Source organism: Lagenorhynchus albirostris, chromosome 15 (genome assembly GCF_949774975.1).
Source record: "Lagenorhynchus albirostris chromosome 15, mLagAlb1.1, whole genome shotgun sequence".
NCBI classification, from domain to species: Eukaryota; Metazoa; Chordata; class Mammalia; order Artiodactyla; family Delphinidae; genus Lagenorhynchus; species Lagenorhynchus albirostris.
Window position 1 is genome coordinate 2,721,250 of NC_083109.1, and position 6,502 is coordinate 2,727,751.

Sequence of the window (6,502 nt, forward strand, 5' to 3'; positions counted from 1 at the left end):
ACATTCACACACTATGTAAAAGACATGGGCTTCAACATAATTCTATTATAGCCTTCGTGAGCTCGGTTTAATTGAATAAAATAAAACAAAAAATGGGAATGGGGTGGGGAATTTTCTAATGTCAACTGGGCCTGCCCAAGTCTTTCTACAAGCTTGATGATGTTGTCAAAACCTCTCTTTTGACAAGTTGAAATTAACCAAAGTTATGACCCATCTCTGTGTATAAGAGCCAGCGGGTCATGAAACAGGGGAAGCGTTTATTGAGAATTCTTTATGGGCCCAGGACTCCCTTGGGCTTCCTGGAGAAAATCAGCTCACATACTGCTGTTGCCTTAGGGGTCTCAGAGTCGTCCAGAACATTCATGCACGAGTCAGGTCACCAGCTGTTTGGTGGTGGCTTGTTTTTAACTAGGATGGGGAAGGAGGAACGGCCGTGGACGTGGTTTTTGGCCAAGGCAGGGGCATAAGACCACTCCTCCTCTTGGGGCTGTGATCTGAGTGTAGGATGCCTGCCTTCCACGAACTCCAAAGCCAAGAGGAAGTCAAAAGATAGTGAGGAAGAACCTTCTCTCTTTAGTGACTGAGAGGCTCAGAAGTGAGGGGTGTGGAATTAGTATTGACACAGAGCTGGCTCTGAGCACAGTGGGGAGGCTGTTTAAATAATAATAAAACACTAACTGAATGGTAAGATCCATTTGTGTATTGGTTTCTGAAATGAAAGAAGTGGACTGCCTTGCCTGTAATTGCTGTCAGGCTTTAAGCAATCCTCTTTTCAGAGCTCTCCTGTTCATGTGGCCGTGAAAATTGTTACCAAAAGACAAAGCAGGTCTGCAGGGGTGAGAACTCAGGAGCGATGGACATGGAGACCTTCCAGCCAGTGGCCGCCGCGTGACGTCAGCGGCTCTGGCTGGGGCGGGACAGGCCTGATGTTCAGGACGGGGCGGGGGAACCCACGAGGTTAAAAATAAATCAATGAACAGGTGTACCCTCGAACATCACAGAGCAGCTCTGTATGGGTCTGACTTCTGTGCTGCAAAATGATGCCGCGAAAGGGTGGCTGTGCGTCTCTTTGTCAGGACAGTCGTGTCCATTTCAGCCTGGGCTACCAGAAGCAGAAGGGAAGTCCTGCCTCGGGACTCCACGGGGGCCTGGGAACAGGCAGACCTGAAACCCCAGTCCAAGCCCAGCAATGGACTGACCATCCGGGGCCTTGGCCTGCTCCATCTCCCTCAACGGTGCCTGGAAAGTGGATCAGTCGGGTCCCATGGGCACCACCGTGTCCCCTCCGACTGCCTGCTCTGACCTGGCGGTCTCTGTGCCTGGAGATCCTCAAAGGCCTGACCCAGCTCCCGTTCGCACTGGTTGGTGCCCGTTTTGAGGAACCTGAGGGATGCTCTCCATTGTTTCTCCGCTGTAATTCCCTCCAGCTGGAAATTCTGCTCTGATTAGGGACTTCCTGGTCAGATTCTTGATCACCAATTTTTCCCTCCGACTTGAATTAATGGTCTACTGCCTTCGTGGTTTTCACCACGTCCACCTGATACAGCTCATGCCACTTTAAGATGCAGCAGTGGGCTTCCCTGGTGGCACAGTGGTTGAGAATCTGCCTGCTAATGCAGGGGACGTGGGTTCGAGCCCTGGTCTGGGAGGATCCCACATGCCACGGAGCAACTAGGCCGGTGAGCCACAACTACTGAGCCTGCGCGTCTGGAGCCTGTGCTCTGCAAAAAGAGAGGCCGCGACAGTGAGAGGCCCGCGCACCGCGATGAAGAGTGGCCCCCGCTCGCCACAACTGGAGAAAGCCCTCGCACAGAAACGAAGACCCAACACAGCAAAAATTAATAAATTAATTAATAAATTCCTACCCCCAACATCTAAAAAAAAAAAAGATGCAGCAGTTTACTTTCCTGAAACTCAAACGTATAAACATAAAATAAGTGAATTAAGCTTCACAGGAAGAAAGAGAGTGAACTTCTAAATGTACAACACACGGTCCCATCTGGAAGACAAACACGGAGCAAAAGAAGCCAGATGTGAAAGTGTGTGTCCCGTGTGTCTCCATGGATGGGAAGTTCAAGAACAGGTGGTGGGCGGAGCTGACCGCGGGAAGCACAGAGGAGCCTGCGGAGTGTTGGAAACACTCTGTCTGCAATTGGGGGGGTGATTACATGGGTGAGGAGTTAGGGACTCATTTATCTCTTAAGTTCTCCGTACTTTGTCCTGGTAAGTTATCCCTCAATTCAAAAGCAAAAGGAGAACCAGAGTCATTTGCCCAAAGTCGACTAATTTGGTTTGGGTCCTTGCCGAAATCAGAGATTCCCTCCTCTGGGCCGGGACTATTTGGTTACTTTGGGGGGACAACAGGGCAGAACTTTCTAGAGATCCAAGCTGGTTAGAGGTGGGCTCTACGGGTCCATCACTCTCCACCCCAGATAATGCTGCCCCCACACCAATTCTGCTCTCTGACTGCTCAGCAACTTCTTTTTGCAAATGTCTGGTTGGTTTGGATGGTTTTTTTTTTTTTTTTAAAGAAGATGGGACTCAAAGAGCTTTCGAGACCTCTTCACTGCTGCAGAAGGATGAAGGTCTATGGGCCCATATTTTGCGTTCCCTGGGCCAAAAATGAGGCACAGAAATAGCCAATCATAAGTGGACGCCCTCAGGTGAGACTCAACGAGCCACCAAGGGCTGCATCTGGGGCCAAGACGGGTCTCTTAGGAGCTTCGTAGGGGTCCCTCCCTCAGCTCCGTGTCTCACGTGACATCCAGAGACTATCCAGAGTTTGGTAATTCTGTACTTTTTTCCCCAAAAGAACATAAAATCATTACTTGTAGGCTCTGCACCCAGGCATTCAAAGGGGAACTGGGTCCTTGTCAATGACTTGTCTGAGAGTTATGGACACATTAAGATTAATTCATACCATCAAGTCATTGATCCATTTATCATCTCTCCACCTGCTAGTGGTGTGCCTTCATTTCCTTAAAGATGGAGACAGAGGGTAATATCCAAGACTCCACTGACATGCCAGGCATCTGGGATACACAGATCCAGTCTGGGCCTAAATTCCAGTTGGGGGAAACGGATGCTAAACACACAGGGTGGTAAAAGTGCTCTGAAGGAGCACAGGATGGTGACGGTGGCCCTAAGCTCCTGGATCCCCAGCCAGGAGAAGCTCTTGGACAAGTCCCTCTGAGCAGAGGCGCGGCAGGAGTGGTGAGTGCAAAGGCCCTGGGGTCAGAGGCCGGGTGGTGCACCTGGAAACAGTAAGGGGGCAAGTGTGGCTGGATCAGAGCTTTGGGGGAGAGGGAGGAAGGGCCAGAACAGGGCAGGCAGCACCCTGAAGGCCAGGCGAAGACTGTTGCTCAGCTCAGGGCACACTGGGAGCCACGGGTGTGATGTGAGCAGAGGCATAAAAGGCTGGAGCAGAGGACTGAACACTCCCAAAGGGCTGCGCTTTCGAATGGAGGGTCCACCCTGCGGGGCTGTGTGGCAGACCCAGGGCCCAGGCAGGCAGCCTGGCTTCCCCACTAGGGCCCAGGGCTCCCTGGACTTTACGGACAAGAAACAGTTTAATCTCCTTTAAAATCTGAAGAAACACAGGAACACAATCCGACCTGGATTGTGTTTGTCTTTATACCAACATAGTCATTAAACATTTACATCTATACGTACTTTACATACATATATTGTAGTCGATATCATGTATACAAGTCGTTCAAATGTTTTGCATATGTTTTACATATATTTATATATATATTTATACGTATAAATATATACATGTTTTACATATATTTATATATATATTTATACGTATAAATATATACATATTTTATATATTTCAACGACTGCTTTATATATGTGATATAAATAGATAGGTAGGTAGATAGACATACAGTGGTCCCTGGTTATCCACCCTCATGGGGGTTTGGTCCCAGAACCTACCACAGATAGCAAGAACCAAGATGATCGTGTCCCACTGTGGGTCCTCCATGTCATATGTTCTGCATCTGTGGATTCAGCCAACCGTGGACCCTGTAGGAATAAATACATTTATTGAAAAAACTCTGTGTAAGTGGACCTGCGTAGTTCAAACCCATGTTGTTGAAGGGTCAACAGTAGATAGGTAGGTAGTAGGTAGATAGATAGATAGATGATAGATAAATGATAGATAGATAGTTGATAGATAGATAAATAGATGATAGATAGATGATACATAGACAGATGATTGACAGATAGATGATAGATGATAGATATAGATAGATGATAGATAGATGATATAGATAGATGATAGATAGTTGATAGATAAATAGATGATAGATGATAGAAAGATGATACATAGATAGATGATAGATATAGATAGATAGATAGATGATAGATATAGATAGATAGATAGATGATAGATAGATAGATAGATAGATGATAGACAGATGATAGATAGATAGATAGATAGGTAGATATAATGGAAGAATGGGCCATGAAGGCAAAACCAATCTGTTAGTGCCCTTGAAAGTCCACTGCATCCCTGACTGCTCTTGGCCTGGCCAAGGCAATGGTGGCCTAGGCCCAAGCAGTGGCAGTGAAAATGGGGAGAAGCGATCAGAGTCTCCGTGTATTTCACAGATGATTCTGGCCAGATTAGCTGATCCACTGGAGGTGGGGTGGGAAGGGGAGAGAGTCAGTGCTGGCCTGGGGGGTTTGTCCTGCAGCAGACACCCATTTCCTCTTGCCCAGCATCATGTGCTTGGCGGCCTCCGAGATTCCAAAGCCTGGTGAATGCAGCTCCTCCCCAGGTGAGTGCAATCTCCAGGAGACCCGGAACCAAGCAGAGGAGCAGGCGGGTGTCGGCGGGGAAGCCGGCTTCAGTCTCTTAGAGGAGCTGTCACCGTGCAGGGCATCCCTCGGGCACGCCCACCGTGACCCCTGGAGGCTGCTGATGTGCAGATGTGGCTCCTTTGACATCAGTCCCCGGGGCATCCGTGGGGAGGGGCTCCCTTCAGAAGCAGGTTGTCTTCCCTGGTGTCGGCTCGTTGGAGTCCTGACACCAGGACTCACCTTGCAGAGAGCTTGATGGAGATCAAAGCGTGTGTGTGCATCGTGTTATCCGGAGCCTATTTCCCCCCTGCCACTTTCAACGAGATTCTGAGTCGTTCCGGGCACCTTCAGAGGAAGCAGCCCTCTCGCTCTGGCTGGCTCGTAGGCAGCAGCTCAAAAAGAAATGACTCTTAAAGCTTCCCTGCCTGTGCATTGCTCCCATGAGCACGTCCTGCTTTCCTGGGCTCCTGTCTCTGGCCTGCAACTCTCTGATCCATCTCATTTCCAAGTCTTTTGTGGAAAGTCCTAGCAGCCAGCCCAAATGGAAGCAATTAGCTTCAGCGGATAATTAGGCTTCTTTGCTGGCGCTGGGCTTGAGCTGTAGGACACAATTGGTGAGTTTTATTTCAAGTCCATTTTGTATCACTTCTCCCAAGTCTGAATCAGATGGCACGGTGTTTAGAGAACCCAATTACATTCCAGTAGCTTCCCAAACATTCACGATATGTTCTAATGCGGCTTCTCGTCATTTACTTTAAAAATGTATCTTTGTCATCTTTGCCATTCAACATCTGCCTGATTACAAGACAAAGCTATCTCTTGGCCTACCTGTCTCCCATCGCAGGTCAGCCACAGGGGAGTGAGCCCAGGGCTGCTGCTTCAGCAGCTTGGGTTGTACGTGTCACGAAGGGGCTGAGAGTGAAGATGAGGATAGTTGTGTTAGAAAGTATTCACCACCCAGTGGTCACTGGAACGGCACTGAAAGGTGATCTTAGCGGTCAAAGCAGACGGACTTCTAGGAACTCCCGCGAATCACTTGCTAAGATCTTGCTTCCTACAGAGGTCACCACCTTCAGAGACACGGGCCCTATTAATGTTAGAGAAGGATCTTCGCAGAGAGCCTGAATAGTCAGGCACACCCCACATATCTCTCCGGACATTTCTGTTCATTGCTCTTAACTCTGGCCTCTGTGACAACACACAGACTCGGAATAAACTTTCTACACAGAGAGAGTGTTTCAAGTGCTTCAAGGGACCTCTGTGACCTTGGGAAGCCTTCCTGCTGCTGGTCACACACTCCCAGGCCCTCCAGAGACCCTGTTCACACCTGTCTCCGCAGCTTGGACAGGGCTGCACCAGCCGATACGGTGGCTTTGTGCCAGGAGAAATGCGTCCATCTGGGTGGGTGAACTAAGGAAAGGCACTTTCTCTGGGTGGACACAGCCCTGTGGGGGTAGGGCTGAGCTAAAGGCCTTTCTGTGAGAGCAAAGAGGGGACCAAGGGCTTGTGGGAAACTTCAGCCGCTGTTCACCCCGAGGGTCGGGGTCTTTGGACGAGGTCCTGATCTTGCCAATAGTAGGCACTCATGTTTTAGAAATTAACAGATGGTGGGCTGGTTCTCACACAGCAGGGGTTTACTCACTGGACAAGCAAGCTTCGTGGGGATGGATTTAAGGAAATAGCGTCCAAA